Source organism: Carlito syrichta, unplaced genomic scaffold (assembly GCF_000164805.1).
Source record: "Carlito syrichta isolate Samal-C Ts95f unplaced genomic scaffold, Tarsius_syrichta-2.0.1 Scaffold304443, whole genome shotgun sequence".
NCBI classification, from domain to species: Eukaryota; Metazoa; Chordata; class Mammalia; order Primates; family Tarsiidae; genus Carlito; species Carlito syrichta.
In genome coordinates this window covers 276,994-296,608 of record NW_007248539.1, presented here as the reverse complement: position 1 = coordinate 296,608, position 19,615 = coordinate 276,994, and the positions used below count along the sequence as shown (strand labels likewise).

The 19,615-nt window shown below is 35.5% G+C and overlaps 1 protein-coding gene across 5 annotated transcripts in view; it reads left to right on the top strand.

The window, feature by feature from the left end:
• Positions 1 to 19,615, top strand: part of PKP4 (plakophilin 4) — a 106,396-nt gene that overhangs the window by 18,463 nt on the left and 68,318 nt on the right. For all 5 annotated transcript variants that reach the window (XM_008059920.1, XM_008059921.2, XM_008059922.1 and 2 more), the window contains exon 2: positions 9,180 to 9,214. The gene's annotated coding sequence lies outside the window, so the exon portion shown is untranslated. The remainder of the gene's footprint in view (positions 1 to 9,179; positions 9,215 to 19,615) is intronic.

Here is a 19,615-nt window from a genome sequence, read left to right as displayed (position 1 = left end):
TTCAAATGTCAACTGAAATGTTAGAAAACCTTCTATTCTGATGTCTACTTTGACTAGTTGGAACACCTGTTGTGGGATGGGGCTCAAACAGAAGTTGTGCTTCCTGTATAATATATGGGGATACTAGAGGGAACTGTTTGTCTCATTTTTGTCTAGTACTACATCCTTTTTGATCTTCCCTTTCCCATATGGTCTTCTGAATCTTTTATTCATAGATTCAAAGCACTAACACAAAATGCTTTTGTCAAAGAATATTTAACATCTTCTGAAATGTGTTCACCTCTAGTCCCCATGAAGTTTATTTGAATTATATTTCCTGTTCCTTTAATGTTTTTGCTGTGCATCAGATTAGCAATTTTCTCTTTAGGAGAGTGGTCATAATATGATTTATTTATAGTGCACCTTTGCCGGGGATGCATTTTAGACAGCTGTTATAAGAGTCTAAAAATATGGTAGAGTAGTATGAGGGAAAGATAGAATGAAAATTTGAGAAAACAAGGGTGAAAACAAAATAGGGCCAGGAATTAAACCAAAAAGGTTCACCACAGTGACTGGGCACATATTTTACTCAAACTTGCTAGCAGCCAATGGAAACCAAGACTGCACTTTTGTACCACACTTTACTGTCCCTGTTGCTCGTGATTCTTTAGACTAAAATTGTAAAAGCACATTCTGAGAGCATGGCCAGATTTTTCAGGTAAAGTGTCACAAAGAGGGAAATATATGAGTCAGATTCTAGACCTTTCACCTTTTCTGCATTCCGTAAAGTATCTGATCTCCCTGCCTATAAGCTGTCTTGTTTGCTCTTTCTGTTGATAACACCACTGATTGGGTTTGGAGAAGAGATGAATCAACACAGCCTTGGTGTAGTAGAAGACAGTTCCACTACCAAGTTGCTGATGGGTCAGAACAGCTACATACTACATAAAGGGCATCATTTTTAACTCAAGTGCTCTTTCTTTTCTGTAGCCTCAATGTCACCCTCAGATCATATAAATGACTATGGAAAGAGACCCTTTGCCCTGTCTCATTTGTTATGCCTTACTTAGTTCAAACTATAGGCATGTAACATTTTCAAGGGCAAGATAAATAAGCTACAACCATGTGCCTATTGTCACATTTTCACTTTTCCTGGCTGCTGAGATCTTGGGAATAGTCTTAGAAAGAGGACTAATGACTATCTAGATGAAAAGTCAGGAAGAATTAATAAGTAGTCCTTTCTCAGGAAGAAAGAAATCAGTCTTTATCTAATAGAGAATTGTCCAGGGTCTGATAGTGTGGTAAAGAAGCTCAGTCAGTGAAAAACCATGAATTTGGAGAAAGAGACTTCGCTTTTGTTTTTGTTGAGATTGATTGTGAATGGACAACAAGTAAATTTGGAAGAGGTTTCCAAAAAATGTAGTCAACTACCAAGAAGGATTGATTGTTTTTTGTTAAGAAATCCTTGCTGCTTAGGCTAGTAATTTTTCAAACAACGGTCCTCAGAGCTCCTTAAGGGCAGTAAGGAACGTGATGGAAGAGATAACTGTTTGCCTTCCAACTCCCTCTTCTTCAGCCAAAGCAGTTCACAATCATTGCCTGTTTCGGCCTTCCTGTCTTCACCTCACCAAACTAGCTTGGCAGAAGGGTGAAGAGCTATCTACATCTGTTTTGGAAGAATAATCATGATATATTATTTGATTTTTGTAACTATTCTAGTTGTTCTGGCAGTAGGACAGAGAGTCTCTAATATTAAGGATTTATTTCCTAGTCAATTCTTATCTAACTAAAAAGAACAGTTGAGGTCCCTGTTTCTCAAACAGGAAAAACAAAACTCGTTGTAAACTGACAGTTACCTATTGGTAGGTGGTAAGAGTTCTTGGAAATTCAGAAGACAGTTTCTGGCATCAAGGAGCCCTCCATTCCATCTCAGACTTCTAGACCCCACTTCTCACCATTCCAGTTGGAAGAGGAGTTCAAGGCCTAGGGTAAGGAGAAAATTGACCTGCTTACAGGGTGAGTGCTTTTAAGACCTGGAATTTCCACAGGCATTATATTAGAAACGTGGCATTCAGCATAAATTCAAGAGCACTCAAGAAAGCTGAAGCACAGAATGAGCTTTACCTCACTAAGAACTCATGAAATAAACTAATGGAATATTTCACAAATGCCTTAAGAGAAAGAGCAAAATTTTAAATAAACTAATTAAAAGGGAAGCCAAAGCCATACTAGACAAATAAAAATTTAAAGTTTGTGATATATCTCCTTATCATAATTGAAGATTTAATTTAATTATAATTAATGAAGATACGGAAATTTAAGTGTTAGATAGAAAGTATTACTCAGTTATAGTAGATTGTTTTAAATTTATCCTGTAGTACTCCAAGCAGAGAATGAAATCTGAGAATCATTAGTATTTTGCCAGATTCCTGGGGGAAACAAATCCCAAATGATAAGGGGAAATATCTTGTGACCAGGGAACTAACATATCTAAGACTCTGGAGCAGTTCATTAAAAAGCAATTTGTTATGCCTAGGGGATAACAAGGTGTTAAGTAATTGCAATGTGAATTCATTACCAAAAATTAAAAACACCAACAACCAAGTTTCTCTTTTTTTTTTTTTTAACTGTGAAGTAGACCTTGGAATAAATTAAAATGTAGACATAAATATTAAGGCAATGGATTAGAAAGGAAATTGTAAAATTTTTTAAAATTTAAACAAATAAAAATAAAAACTAATAGAGTTCCCAGAGCTTTTCACACTGGATTTAGAATCCAGAAAACCTAAACATTGGCTAATGGAGCAACTTTAATTAATAGAATAATTAGCCCAAGTTTTAAAGTTTTAAAATGAGCAAATCACAAATTGAAAATAAGACAGTAATGAATTGGTAGAGAAAGAGAGGAATGCAGTTTGGAATTTATCTACTCAAGCTACTGAGATTTCACCTGCAAACGTGATTTTTTTTCAACTGTAATTCAAGGGTTAATATGTCAGAAGAAATACAGACATTTGTGTGGAACTTAGAATTTAGGATCAGAGCTCAATAAACAATAATAAAACTGATAGGGAACTCAGGAGTAAAAAGGTGAGAGAAGTCAGGCCAACAATGTACAAATGCATTTTTAGAAAATTTCTAAATAAGAGTACCTGATCTCAAACCAGGTGAAGTAGGGACCAAAGTGAGGCCCAAACTTTATCTGTACAATGACCATTTTTATACCTAATCCTGAATTGTACTATGCATCTTTAAAATAAAATTTTTTAAAAATAATAATTGCAAAGCAGGGGGGGAAGGAACTTTCATAGTAAAGATTAATATGCATATAATCAATGTGTTCATCTATTAATGACCTCTATTTAATTTTTTTTTAAAAAAGAGGAACACCAAAGAATCATTTAAAAAATATTGTAAAAGACAATATGATCGTGAAAAAGTAGATCATATAAAGCTTCTCATTTGGGATGGCTCAAGCAACCATTTAAGATATTGTCTGTTATAACCCAGAGAGGAGAAATGTCAGATTTCATGCAGACATAGCATATTATGTTGGTGGTCTCCCAAACTGGCTTATTCTAGCCCATCACAACTTTTGAGCCGTGAGAATCAAGGTGAAGTCTGTAATCTGACAGTACATTTCATGTTGCCCCATTTCATGGATATTTCATATTCAAATTCCTACCCAGGTTTCCCAATGTCAGTGTACCTTCTTTTACAAGGGTAGGATGAGTACAAGGAAAGATGTCTTGTTTTTGTTTTTTAAAAAATATTTCACACTTTTGTTTGTTAAACATACATGAGTACTTTTTTAGTCAGCACAGTGGGCCCTGTGACGCTGATAGCAGAGTCATTTCTTGTAGGTTTCTTTTCTTACCATTGTATCTCCAATCTCTAACAATGTCCGTGGTTGAACAGCAATATTTGTTTAATGGATACAGGTGGCATATACAATAAACATCTTTCCTGTAAGATACAGAAAGATCCATAGTCAAGGGAGGAATCTGCTCCCTTTGTAGAATGATCGAAACAATTTCTAAAATTACATAGTATTAACCTTTAAAACAGAACAACCCTTAAAGAGTTAAGATCAGCTGTCACTTATTTAAGCATCCTGCTCACTGCCTATTCCTGGTTAGACTCAGGCAGACTTAATACACTATCTTTAACGCCAAGAAGACTACAATTTGGTAGTGGAAACAAATAGGTAAGCACATACTGCAATTATAATCATATGAAAAGTGAAAAAATAGAATGAATTTGTCACATTCTTGACATAAAGGAGGAAGTGACCAACTATCCTCAAGCAAATTCTTGAAGGATAATTAGTTGTCAGGTGGGAGAACGCTATAGATGGTACAGTGGGACATGCCCATGCCCTAGTCATAAATAAAACAATTTCTAGAATGATTTATCCAGTTGATATCTTCCAATTAGTTCTAAGTGAAATTTAATTTGTTAATCTACTAAGGTTATTTTTTGAGCTATTAATGAGAATCTATATATCACATGTGTGTATGTGTAAAATTTAACACAATAATTTTGTTAATAAAGCAGTTAAATATTTTGTTAATAATACAGCTTGACCATATTGTAACCTTAGGCTGAGAGCTTGTTATTTTTCAATAGAGGAGTAACTCTTGGATCCTGTTCTAATTCAGACTAGTATTAGTAATTTGCATGTTCTGATGACAGAGTGAGCCCCATCTAGACCTGAAAGAAGGTGAGGGAAGTGGCATAGCAGAGTTACCATGTGGCCCCATCCATTTCTCCTCTGTTTCTTCCCCTAGTGTTTACCCACTAGTGTTCACTAAAGCAGGCTGGCTCACATCAGGCAGAAGAATCAGAAGGGAAATGGGTACTGACTTAATTAAGTGAAAATATTCATGTTATCATTAGAAGCGATGCAAAATGAAGGTAAACTTTAGAGTGATCAGTTTTGTGGGTGTATGATATACTATATATATAGTTACATGGTACCTGCATACACCATTCTGGAATTTGAATAATTCTGAAAGAATTTCCAGACTCTGTTCCTGCATGTTCTACCCCAAAAATAGCATTGGAAGTGAGAAGCAGCATGGTGTGTGAGGTAACTGCAAGCAATTAGAAGTGCCTTGAATGTAGGTTTGTATGGGAAAGGGCAAACTAGAAGGAGCCAGGTGGTGAAGGGCCTTCTGTGTTCTCATAAGATGTTTGAATCTCTGCCACACTAGGATGTTTGCATTTTATCCTTTGGGGATCTGTTGTGCATTAGCAGCAGGAGAATGACATCAGATATGAGTATTTGTAAAAAAAAAATATCCCTGTAGCAGCAGCATGGAAGGATGCCTGAAAGGGTGAGAAACCAAAACCAGGAAGACCAGTTAGGAGAGAGACAGACAGAATCATCCAGCCAAGAGAGGCTGAAGACCCTAACTGTGTCAGTGATAGTAGGGATGAATTCAAACATATGTGTGTTGATACTGAGTGATAGCCTTTAGGTTATGGCAGTAGTTTGTGAACAAGGCATGCTTCACAGGCATGTTGCCCTTATGGAGCTTATACTAGTAAGGAGAACAAACAGTAAAATGACTTCCTGCTCTTCAATTTGAGTGACTGAGTGAAAATCACCACAAAGAGTCCGAATTTCAATGTGTTGAATATGAAGCATGTTATTATATATATCTAGCATACAGTTGGAAATACAGTCCTACGGTTAAGGAGTGAGGCTTGGGCTGTTTTCAGAGGACTTGTTTGTTTGTTTGAAGATAACATCAATAAGGATTTTGAGTTGCAAATAATTGAATTCTCTCTGGCTTATATAAGCAAAAAAGGAACTTATTAAAAGTTATGGGGTAGCAACTCATGGAATGTCTAGGAAAGCCAGAGAGTCAGAGTCTGAATCTGAGTGTCCAGGTGCTTTGTCCGCTGTGTCCACCACAAATGCTCAAGATACTACTGCATTCCCCACAGGGCTTATTGTGGGCCCACACTCACTGGCCTGCCGTCTGGTTGCAGGGGAGTATGAGCAGGTAATTTTCTCACTCAATATGAGAAAATCCAACATAAAGAGAGTTTTCAAAGACATTTGGCCATAAATTTCCAATGAAACTATCTTTGCCGCTATAAGTATGTGAATAAGAAAAATTAATTTCACAAGTATATAGAATTTTCCAGTGTTTTGCTACATATTTTCCTGTAATAGTATGATGAAGATATAGTGTTTTCCTGAAAACAAAACTGATATTTTTCACGTTAAAATGAATTGCTTTGATTTATTAATTTGCTAATGTACTTGCTTTTGGTTGGTATTCACTATCTGACCAGACAGTCCCAAGCTTATGAATGAACTCCATTCTAAAAGATTGTTGATAATTATCAAAAATTATGAATTCATCTACTCTTTGAAACAAAGTTATCATGGATGATTCAGTTCCTGTATATATTTTAAAATGTGTTTCACGTTCCAGTGGAAGCTCCTAGAACACAAGCTGCTTAGCATCTTCAGAAGAGTAGCAAGAGTAATTGGGAAGGAGTCATTTGTGGGCACAGTGCCTATAGACTCACTGTAGACATTCAATAAAAGTTAGGGAAGTGTTTCTAAGAATAGATGGTTGGAGAGAGAGAAGGAAGAAGGAAGAAGTAAGCCTGTGCTTCTAACATGAAGTTGCCTCTAATTGTTGTAACCAAAGTGCATTGCATTCAGTGCTTAAAACAGCATTTCAAATTGCATGTGTTTATTATCCAACCCCAGAGTCCCAAAGTAGTGAACAATTGAGAGACATTTACAGTGAGTAGTTCAAAAGGGAAATAGACTGTTCTGAAAAACATACAGTGACCAGTTATTATACAGAATTATAGAATTGAGTGTGAAAGTAATTGGACTGAATATGTGGTATTCAAAATATGCCATGGAATGTTCTGCTTATTTTTAATCCTCATTATTAGCTTGTTTTTCTAATGATTCTTTTACCTTAAATAGATAAGGAACATTAATTATAATTGAGGCTTCCTATTGCCTTCACCTAAGAATGTTTTATTAAATCTTGGTAACCAAAGGCTTTTCAGCAGCAAAAATACTGTTTGCCTGATTGTTACGCAGAGAGGCTACTGGAACTTCCTACTTGGACTAAGGGAGAACAAGCTGACCTGACTGAACCAAGTGATAACTGATCTTTCAGAACAATGAAGAACTCAGTATTTTTCACAATTTGTGTTGCAACAACAATGCATATTAAACATCTGCTGTGTACCCAGCAATATGCTAAGCACTTCATACAAAGAGATGAGCAGAACAGCCACAGTCCTTGCCCAATCTGAGCAAGTAGTTGGCATTCTATTCCGTAATTTACAATTTTGAAGGTAAAAAAAAATCTTGTTAAAGGTATTTCATTAAAGTTTATGTAAGTTTCAAACTCAGAAGATAATAAACTTTCATGATACCTCAAGAAATGAGATATAGTAAACATTTCTGGATGGCAATTTGATTTACCATTTAGCTTAATGTTGACATAAAATATCATTTTTGAGAGACCACGGGTAATATCAATCTCGATGCTTAGAAAACTAATTTAGGTGATAGAATTAAGTAACAAAAACAGATCGAAGAGAAATTGAAATTCATTGTAGGGAACCACTTTTGGAGCCACAAGATGGTGATGACCTATCCTCAAGAGCAAGACAGATGCCTCATAACAGATATTTGACCAGAGTTTCATTTTTTACCCATTATCCCCTGTTGAAATCAATTAAGAGTTCATCAGATAAAGGAACATCACCAGAGCACTGGATAAGATTAGCATTAGCTGATTGACTAACATCATTGGTAACTTGTCTCCCTGCTTGCAGCTCCATCAAGGTCCTGGAATGTGAACTACTGTGCCTGTAATGAAGAAAAGGCCAGTCACACACAAAATTGAAGTTGAAGTTTTTGTTGAATCTAGGCTTTTAAACCAGCAAGTTTCATTAACTTCATAATGACTTGGGGAAAATATCAAGGAGTCAACAAGAACTTAAAATCCTAGAAATATAGCCCTAAAAGTATTACTCCCTTCACCTGTTCTAAATCCTTTATTTTGTAGAATATTTCCTCAAGCCCAGAGTTACACACCTTTTTCTGTGAATGTAATACGCACTCAAAAAAAAAACTTGAATATATGTTTGTTCTGATTTCAAAAATAAAAAGTACAAATGTTTGAAAAGAAAAAAATACCTCATGGTTGTACTCACAGAAATAACTGCTAACACATTGCGGTTTTTTTTTTTTCCTAGACTTCTTTCTAGTCATATTGTCTATGTGTATGCGTGTGTTTAAAGCAAAAATGGGATCACAAGCTGTTCTGTCAGATAGCACAGTGTTTAGGAGCATTGACTTTGGAATCTGACCATCCTGTATTTGGTCCCAGCTCTTCTAGTTACCAACATATGGTTCTTTATCTGTAAGATAAAGATGATGATGTACCTATCCATGAGACTGTTGTGAATAACATAAAGGAGATAATATATATGAAGTACTTAATTTAGCATTTAATAAATGCTTAATGGTCCATCCTATTGTTCCTGTATTCTGCACTGTCCCTTTAACAGCATGATTTTCTATATTGATTTAAGGGGGTGGCAAGCAGGGAGGCACAGATAGATATGTTTTTGTGCACAAATTTTTCAGAAAGATACTCCATAAACCAAGGAAAATATTAGCTAAAATTTATGAGACCTTGTATTTTTTATGTAAAGTTCTATGATTTAAATTTTATAAGGCAACATTCGATTCAAAACTGATATTGTTAATTTCTGGTATAGTATCAAATTGCTTCTTTTGAAAATAAGTAAAACACACTTTTTAATAGAATATTGGTCATTTTTAATGTATATGTTATATGTGTAGTCTTCATATTAATTATCACTAGAAAACAGTATAGTTCATCATTTAAGTGCTATGAGTATCATAGTTTGTTGTGCTATTTTGTTTATTCAAGGAGAATTTTGTGTCACTTTATAATTTACCTTAATTTCCAATAGAAATATAGTTTTGTCCCATATTTATGTGGAAATATTAATACTGTCTAAAAATTAGACAGAAAGGAAATTTTAAATTTTATTTGAGGTATTTATGTTCTTATATAACTTACTGTGAAAATTAAATATATGCAAAATAGGACCACAGTTAAATTTTATGACCAAAGAAATAAATGCTTCCTATTTTCTTTCCTTCTGTCTAGCTCAACTGAGAAGTCATTTCCTTGGAGATCAACAGGTATGATTTTTTATTATATAAAAGAAGTTATATTTTATGCACTCAAAAAGGCAATTATATAGCCTCATCTATTTACTATCTCTTGGTAAAATAAGCTAAGCAGAGCCTTTAATAATGACATTGTTGAGCTACTGTACTTTGAAGTAATAGTTCTTATTCTTAATTTTTTAATATAATTGAATAGATTTGTATATGTCAACTGTAATGAAAGTTAAAGCATTGGACAGAAACATTTTTAATATCAGCCCCATATCTGAAAATTTTCTTTTCTATCACAAAGAAATACAGAAATGACCTCAAAAAAAGATGATATATAGTCAGGAAAGGCAACTAATTATTTATACAAATTAGGTCTTTCACTGTATTTCTCATACTCCAAGAAAAACTGCTTGAAATATTCGTTTTTCTTTATGTATTCACATGTAGAGTACCTGGTAGTTTCTAACGTAGCCTAATATAGCCTGGTAACTTATAATGTAGTCTCTTTATCAACTCTAAATTCACGACATATGAAGGATGAATTACATCAATTAAAATGTCTACTACTTTCACAAATATTTTGTGTCTTCATACTCAGGCTTCATTCAATAAATGTTTATTGAGCACACACAGCATGTGTTGGGTGCTGTGTACATTGTTGCGCAGACAGTGATGGGCACAGCACATATGTCCCTGTCCCCTTTCCCATGGAGCTTTCAATAAAAAGGATAATGCCAACAGCATTATATTGCTAGACCAGACTTTGACATCTAATACTTTGGCACTTCTCAAACAAGACTTGAATTCAGGAAGACTTAGATCATCAAATGCCCAGTATCTGAGTTTACCTGAACCTGATGCTAGGATTCTGGTGTTGTTTATAGTGCATACAAGGCACTCTGCTGTCTTACAAAGAAGCTATTCCCAAGGAACGTAGTATTTACCCAAACTGTTGATGAGGCAGAGACATGTAGAAAGCTGCCTAACAAGAAGACATACAAACAGTTTATACAAAGAAATAACACACCATGAAGTAACAGGGTTAACTGTCAGAGAGTTATAGGTGGGAAGCACTGTTATAAGTGCACTGCCCACTTCTGAGATAGCTCTGCAGAGAAGATAGGCCTGAAGCCTTGATGGGTAGCCAGGCTGTGAAGAGGCATTATCATCGGGTGGGAGAAGAGACAACAGAAGTGTCAGGGTGACATTGAAAACTGGTTTTGGAGGTGGTAAGATGTCCAAAGTCTAGAAGGCTGGATTGGATCCAATTATAAAGGTTTGTAAATCTCTGGGGTTTTGGACTCTCTCAGTAGTCAAGGGGAGATACTGAAAATCATCTAAGCAAAAAGTTACATGACTTAAACATTCCTCAGGAGAAACAGCAGAGGTATGAACTGGTGGGAGGAAAAATCAGTTGCAAGAAAGACCAATTGAAAGCTTATTGCAGAATTTGGTGTGTGAGATCGTCAACTAGGGGATTCCTAAGAATTCAGGGGCTGGGTGTACACGGTGATGACTGTGAGGGTTTGAGATTGGGAGGATGGTGGTATTATTAAAACAATTAGGAGAGTCAAAATGGAGAGCCAGTTTTAGGGTGATGCTATGGACTACCATGTTAGATATGTTGGATTTGAGATAATTAAAGATAGCAAATAACAATGTTCAGTAAACATGTAGAAACATGATTACTGAAGAAAGCTTTTAATTGAATGTGATGAAAACACTTCTGTTAAACCAATAGATCCATTCATATTATTACTTTATTATGTGGTTCAGACATTTGAACCAGAATGTTGCGGATAAGGGACAGCTGAGCTAGAAAGAGCAACCTTTGCCAGGAGGATGCTGCTTTTTATTCTTGGGAGGTAATGAGAGAATGATCTGAAATCTAACCAAGGGTGACAAAGGGAGTCAGTGGAGATGTGATGTTATTTTCCCACCTTGTCACAGCATTTAAAGTCAATACTGAGGGCAGGAGCCATGACTCCTGTATTCACCAAAGTATTCCAAGGATCTTGCAGATGGTAGACCCTAGGCAATTCACCAGCTGAATCAATGAATACTGCTTACATAAAGGAGAAGTAAATGCTGCTTTACACTCTTATAGGAATATTTAGTGTGTATATATTATCTTCAAAACTAAATTCTACACCCTTGGAAAGTCCCTCTTTTCTCTCCTTCTCAGTGCCTAGAAAATGCCCAAACTTTAACAGGTATTAAGAATTCACCTAATGGATAAATGGAGTGAATATTTTCATTTAGTAACAAAATATATACTTTGAAAAAATATGCTCAGGGAATTTATAAGTTTTTTTAAAACTCATAAACTTTTTTAGGTTATTAATTTGACTCACAGTGCACTTGAAACCTTTGTAGCCCAACAGGCTGTTGACTATAGTGTTGCTGGTCTTTCTGTATTACAAATTTGCCACACGTACATGTGAACTCAATTTTTTTTGTTTCTCTTATAGCTTTTTCTTTGTTTACATATAATATAAATTTCCTAGTTATAATAGTTTTATTGAGAAATAATCCACATACCATATAGTTTACCCATGTGAAGAGTATACTTCAGTGTCTTTTAATAGTTGTGCTTCTGTTATCATAATCAATTTTAGAACATTTTCATCACCCCTGAAAGAAATCATGTACGAGTTAGCCATCACCTCCGTTCTTTCCCCCAAACCAACCAGTCTTAGTCAACCATTAATCTACTTTCTTTTTTTATGGATTTGTCTATTCTAGACATTTCAGTTAAATTGAATCATACAGCATGTCCTTTGTGAACGACTTCTTTCACTTACCATGATGTTTTCAAGTCCTGTCCCTGTTGTAGCCTGGACCAGTAGTTCATTCCTTTTTGTAACTGAATAATACCGTGTTGTATGGACATGACACATTTATCCATCCATCAGTTGGTGGATAGATGTTTCTACTTTTGGCTGGTGTGAATAATGCTTCTATGAACATTTGTGTATAAGTTTTGAATGTATATTTTCATTTCTTTTCAGCATATACCTCATGGTGGAGTTGCTGGGTCATATGATAACTATGTGTTTAACCGTTTAAGCAACTACTAGATTAGTTTCCAGAGTAGATGCACCGTTTCACATTTAACCAGTGAAAAATGAGAGTTCTGATTTCTCCACAAACTCGTCAACACTTGGTATTATGTTTTCGATTATATTCATCCTAGTGAGTATGAAATAGTATCTCACTGTGGGTTTGAATTACATTTCCCTAATGGATAATATGCCTTTTTTCATTTTATTAATTTTTAGTTTGCATTTATTAAGCAGTGGTGAAGGATATTGAACTTGTATTTTAACCTTACCAGCTGCGTTCATATTGGCTTTTTTTTAATTTTAAAGATAATTTCTCTTGATCCCAAATTTCATAGATACTCATCAGAAAATATTTGAAAAACACAGAACAGTATAAAAAGAAAATTACTTATAATCCAGGTCTTCACTTAATCTTTCTGTGCTTGAGAACATATTGTATATATACTTATATTTGCCCATTTTCCATGTAATACTATATCATAAGCATTTACCATTTAATATAGAATGATTTTTCATCTTTAATATTACATATTAATTTATTCCTGAAATATTTCTTGAGAGCCTTAAACACTTGTCTAACACATAAATGTCAGTGTTTAAAGCAAACATCCTTGCCTTCATAAGAGCTTTAGGTTTACTGGAGGTGAATTATAGTAGACATGTATAACTACATATACTTACAATTAGGGGATGGAGGAACTACTATAAGGGAAAATTATTATAAGTATACCATTTTAATCCATATCTCTATTATCAGACATTCAGGTTGCTTCTAATTTTTTACTATTTTAAATAACAGTGTGGTAACTATTCTTTTAAATAAAATTATGTCAGCTTTAATTTACCTTTGGATAGATTTTTTAGGAAGAAAATTATGTGACATGTGAATGTTTTATTTATTTATTTATTTTAACTTTTAAATTTTGTATTTTAAAGATGTGGGGTACAATTCAGGGTTAGGTATACAAATATTCATTATGCAGGTAGCCTTGTTGATGAGGTGTGCCCCCCCTTCCCCAGGCAGATTCCCAATACTACCAGTCCCACCTCCCTGCCCCCCCATACCTCCCTGCAGTTTCCCACTACCATCAGTCCTTTTCTTTTAGTAGTTCTTTCAATAGTTGTTCAAGGTCCACTTATGAGTGAGAACATATGATACTCAGTTCTTTGTTTCTGTGAAAGATCACTCAGTATTATAGACTCTAAGTCCATCCAGTTTGCTCCAAAGTTCATGATTTTGTTCCTCTTTAAGGCTGCATAATATTCCATTGTATATGTACCACATTTTTTTAATCCAATCCTCTTTGGATGGGCAACACAGATGGTTCCATGTTCTTGCTGTTGTGAACAATGCTGCAGTAAACATATGTGTGCAGATATCTCTTTTATTGAGTGATTTGAGTTCTTCTGGGTATATTCCCAGTAGGGGATTGCAGAGTCATATGGAAGGTCAATTTTTAGCAATTTTATGAATTGCCACACTGTTTTCCACAGAGGCTTTACCTGTTTACATTCCCACCAACAGTGTAGAAGTGTTCCCTTTTCTCCACATCCTCTCCAGCATCTGTTATTTTTGTGTGTTATTGCTGATGGTCGTATATGAACATTTTAATGCTTTTTCTATATGTAACCAAGTTGCTTTCCTGAAAGATTGTATTTTCTCTCCCTCTAGGTATATGAGATTGATCCTCTCATATTCCCTCATTAGTGTTAGCATCTGTATTTATAATTATCTAGAGAATATAAAAGTACCATATAGATTGCCCTTTTCTTTTCTATTGGAGTGTTGGTGTTTGATAGATCAAGGTTCTTTGTAAACCAAGGAGTATAGCTGTATTTATCAGTCAGGGGTCAGTTGGGAAAACAGAGCCCATGCCAGGTGGTTCAACATAAGGCATTTGATACAGAAAATGTATAGTTAACAAAAGTATGGGTTGGAAAATTTGAGTGATTAAACAGGAGGATGAAGCACCCAAGAGATGAATGATACCAAGAAGCTGCCGCCATCCCTTGGTACACAGGCAAAGGGATAGGTGGTTTTGTCAGAGTCCTAGAGTTGGAGATGTGGCAGAGGGAGGAGCAGGGGGAGTTTTCCAGCATTAGCTGGAACTAGGGAGGAGATGCCACCCCCGGCAGAAATGCTGTTTAAAGTAGAACCAGAGAAACATCCTAACTTCTCCATGCAGTTTGCCTGCTCATTCACACCAGGCTGTAGATTTTTAACTACCAAAAGCCAGACACTGTGTATAATTGTGTGTTGATTTACAGTATAAAGAGAATGAATTTAGATTATGAAGACACATTATAAGGGATGAAATATCTGGGGCCTTGGCATCCTTTCTACTCTACTCCCCCATTGCTTAAGTCATTTGACCATCATCTTCAAGGTTTTTATCATAGCCAAGTAACAAATGTATAATTATGTGCTTAGTATTTTTCTTTAAATTTTTCAAATCACTTTTTTAAACTTTTAATTACTCTAGAAGGCTGTGCAGTCAGCTTCTAATGTGTTAAATATATATAAATGTATAGAATATATGTAATACATAAGCATTCAATATACTTTAAATTAAATACATAATAATTAAGTGTTGTCCAAATAGCTTCCCAAATACAATTCCAGTATTTTGTCTGTCCTCACCACGTGTGTTCATAATTCACACTTATTAACTGCATAGTTCTTTACTTTTTTCAGAGAACATTTTTGCCCAAAATTCATATTAAGCCTAGGAGTTACATTTTCTTATCCTTTTTTGCCTTTGGGGAGTAGAGGACAGTGTATTAACTTCCAAACATGGCAAACTGTTATTTACTTTCTAATATTTGCCTATTTTCCAGTCATATTTATGACATTTAAATTGTAACCATGACAATAAGCTATCGTTAAAGGGTAGAAAATTGGTGATTTATTTTATGAATAAAAAAGTAAATCTAATTTTTCTCATGTATCTTTTTTCTAGTAAATATAGATGTCTTTCAGAAATTTGAGTGTAAATTAATAATGGGCTATAAGAACAGTTTTGTTGCTATTCTTACTCTACAGTTAAACTATCCTTTTTTCCTTACTGCATTGCACACAGAGATACTGGATGTAATATGACAAATCATCTCAGTTTTAGAATTAGTTAGGCAGTCCTACTTAGAATGAGCCTGAAGTAACTTAAACATGAAAAATCGTTAAAAGGTCTTTGGTGCACTTTGTCTTTGGCTAGGTCTTGACAAAGGAAGCATCTTTATTCATTTTCTTGGTTTCATATATAAGAAAAGTTGACTAAGGATTTAGGATGGAAGGTATATTCTTGCAGACAATTTCTGTATCTTTTCTCTTAAGTCTTATAAATTTTTCTTTGCAAATTTGTCAGAAAGGCTGTTTAAAAGCCTTTCAACAATAAGGTGAATTGTTAGGGAGGCAATGGCTTGATTCCTGCCTGGGAGAGAGCCCTGCCTACTCAGGTGTTTTCCACATGCTACATTCTGTGGAAGTGCTGTAAACTGAGACCAGCTGTAAAATTTTGTTTTAAATAGTCAACTCACTGCAGTGTCATTTTCTAAGGAAGAGCTCAGGATGCCCTAGGCAGAAAATATTTCCATTTCTTTGTAATTTAGTTCAGGAGACTCTAGCTTGGCTGTTTTTTGTTGTTGGCAGGTTGGTTCTTAACCTGTACAGATGGTAGACTGTTTGAAAATAAAAAAAACCAAAGTTTTTTGAGTGTGGGAACTGAAAGAGACACTTTGAAAGAGTGAGGAAGAGCTGCCCATTCTACCAAACATTTTTATTTTCTCATATCTTTATAACTTCCCTGGAAGTAATAAAGTTGTTTTGAAGCATTTATGCTTCATTATTATCTTGCTTTTTGCCCTTTCTCTTCCTTATTCTGCATCTTCTGGCTTATCAATGTTAAATCTTTTTTTCTGAAAACCAAAACGCACACCTTTTTGACTTTTATGAGGAGGAAAGTTGGTTGTTTTGTGTTTCAACTTCGTCTCTTCTTGCATGTCTTGTATATTCTGCTGAAACAGTTCAGAGGGATAGTTGGGTCAGTACTCCCTTCTGTTTCCAGTTTGTTAGTCATTCTTCCATTGTTCACTTCTTCACATCTCTTAACAAGTTACATACTTACACAATCTCTTATGTTCCTTTGAAATGTGAGGTATCTTTTAAGAACATATATAACAAAATAGAAAATAAACAGAATCACAGAAAATATAAACTAGAGTAATAGGTAAAGGCCTGAGGAAAATGAGAACATTCATATATGCACATGCAGTCATACTTCTTTGTATGGGAAAATACTATACAGAATATCTTTCTAAAAAGTCCTTTAGCCGAGTGCAGCAGCTCATGCCTATAATCCCAACACTTTGGGAGGCTGACATGAGAAGATCACTTGAGGCCAGGAGTTTCAGACCAGCTTGGGCAACAAAACAAGGCCTTATCTCTACAAAAATATAGAAAAACTAGCCAGACATAGTGGTACACACCTGTAGTCCCAGTTACTCAGGAGTCTGAGACAGGAGGATTACTTGAGCAACCCAAGAGTTTGAGGCTGCATTGAGCTGTGATTATGCCACAGCCTTATAGCCTGAACAACAGAGTGAGAACCTGACTAAAAAAAAAAAAAAATCCTTCATATTTATCTCCCTTTTTTGTTTTTTAAAGAAAAGCATGATTCAGTTGTGAAAATAGCTACACACAGTGTATGCTACGCATGAAAAAAACTGTATGTTGAGGCCATGGATGGAGTTTCTTTATCAGAGTGTTCTTTGGTTGTTACTTAGAGCCTTCAACCATATACCATGAGTGAATTTTGCTACAAGTGTCAATTTCACAGTTTTTCTGTTCCAGGGGGAAAAATTTACTAGAGTCTAGACAGTTGCATAGTTCTGTGTAAAATGCAGAGGAGGTGAGTCAGCCTCAGAATCTGTCCTCCTTCCGCCCCACGTCTTCCACAGATTAGACCAGTAGCATCCCATCTTACAAACTGGAATATCTTGCTTTGCTCCAACCAGCCAGACAGTCAAGCCCATTCTTTCTGACACTGACATGGTTCCTAGAAGAAGAAAGTATTCATTAAATCAATGACTGTTACACAGGTAATAGAGAATTGGTACACATGGGTAAGAAATTAGAGGCCAGAAACAATCAGAGTCTATAACCAAGCAAAGAATCAGTGGGGAAATTGCTAATTGACCCAGAAGGCATTGAGGGGTTAATATAGGGAGTGCCAAAAAAATGTACACACAGGACGTTAAGTTATCCCTCTTTACTGACAATATGATCCTATACCTTAAAACCCCAAGAGAATCTGTCAAAAACCTACTTTCGCTGATAAGGACTTTGACAAAGTCTCGGGGTACAAAATAAATGTGGAAAACACAGTTGCATTCTTATATACCAACAATAAGAGAAGCAAATAAAAAACACAATCCCATTCACAATAGCCACACAAAAAAATGAAATACCTTGGCATCTTCTTAACCAGAGAAGTGAAAGCCCTTTACAATGAAAACTACAAAACACTGCTCAAAGAAATCCAAGAAGACACAAACAAGTGGAAAAATATTCCATATTCATGGATAGGAAGAGTCAGCGTTGTTAAGATGTCCATCCTACCAAAGGCAATCTACAGATTCAATGCAATACCCATTAAATTACCAACATCTTTCTTCTCAGACCAGAAAGTGACAATACAGAAATTCATATGGAAACATAAACAACCATGAATAGCTTTAGAAAATCCTTAGCAAAAGAAACAAAGCAGGAAGCATCTCACTTCCAGACTTTAAACTTTCCTATAAGGCTACAATAATCAAAACAGCCTGGTATTGGTATAAGAATAGACATATGGAACAGGCTAGAGATTCCAGAAGCAAAACCTCAATTTCTCAACCAACTCATCTTTGACAAAGTCTCTACCAACAACCACTGCGGAGAGGAGAACCTATTCAGTAAATGGTGCTGGGAAAATTGACCACATGCAGAAGGCAAAAATCAACTCTAAATGCATCAGAGACCTAAACGTAAAACCTCAAACTATAAGAACCTTAGAAAATGCGGGAGACATCCTTATGGAAATAGGAACTGGCTACTAATTCCTGATCAAAACCCCGTGTGCCCATGCCATAAGAGATAAGATAGACAAATGGGACCTCATCAAACTGAAAAGCACCTGCAAAACAAAAGAAACTATCAAGAGAGCAGAGAGAAAGGCCACAGAATAGGAAAAAATATTTGCCTACTGTGTATCTGACAAAGACCTAATATCCAGGATCTACAAGGAACTCAGACATGCCAAAAGGAAAAAAACAAACAGTGCCCACTAAAAAGTGAGAAAAAGACATGAATAGACAGTTCTCAAAAGAAGATATATGAGCAACCAGCAGACACATGAAAAAGTGCTCAGCCTCACTAATCATCAGAGAAATGCAAATCAAAACCATATTGAGATACCACCTAACCCCAGTAAGAATGGCCATCATTAATAAAGCAAACAACAACAGATGCTGGCAAGGATACGGAGAAAAAGGAACATTTCTACACTGCTATTGGGAATGTAAACTAGTACAACCTCCTTGGAAAACAGTGTGACAATTTCTAAAAGATCTACAAATTGACCTTCCATATGACCTCATAATTCCCCTGCTGGGAATATACCTGGAGGAACTCAAATCATTCTACAAAAAAGATACCTGCACATGCATGTTTATTGCATCACTATTCACAATAGCAGAAACTTGGAACCAAACATGCTGCCCATCGAAACTGGATTGGATAAAAAGAAATGTGGTATATACATACAATGGAATATTACACTGCCATAAAGAAGGACAAACATGGACTTCACAACAACTTTGGATGGATTTAGAGTCAATAACACTCAATGATCCATCATAGAAACAAAAAACAGAGTACCACATGTTCCCACTCATAAGTGGACCCTGGGCATTTGCCATAATACTAAAAAGGATTGGCAGTAGTGGGATACTGCTGGGATGGGGGGAAGAAGGAGGCACATTATCAATAAGAGTACCTGATCTCAAACCAGGCAAAGTAGGGACCAAAGGGAGGCCCAAATTTTACCTGTATAATGAAAACTTGTATACCTAATCCTGAATTGTACCCCACATCTTTAAAATTAAATAAATAAATAAAAATATACACACATTTTAAGTATGACGTTCGCTCAAAACATGGCATTAATCAAATGAGTGCTAGCGTCACCATATGACAGGCAGGACAGTCAAGGAAAATGGCAGAAGCACGGTTCAGTGAACATCATACTACTCATTGCTACCATAATTTAATTCAACTTCAAAAAGTAAAACAAGCCGGGCTCGGTGGCTCAGCCTGTAATCC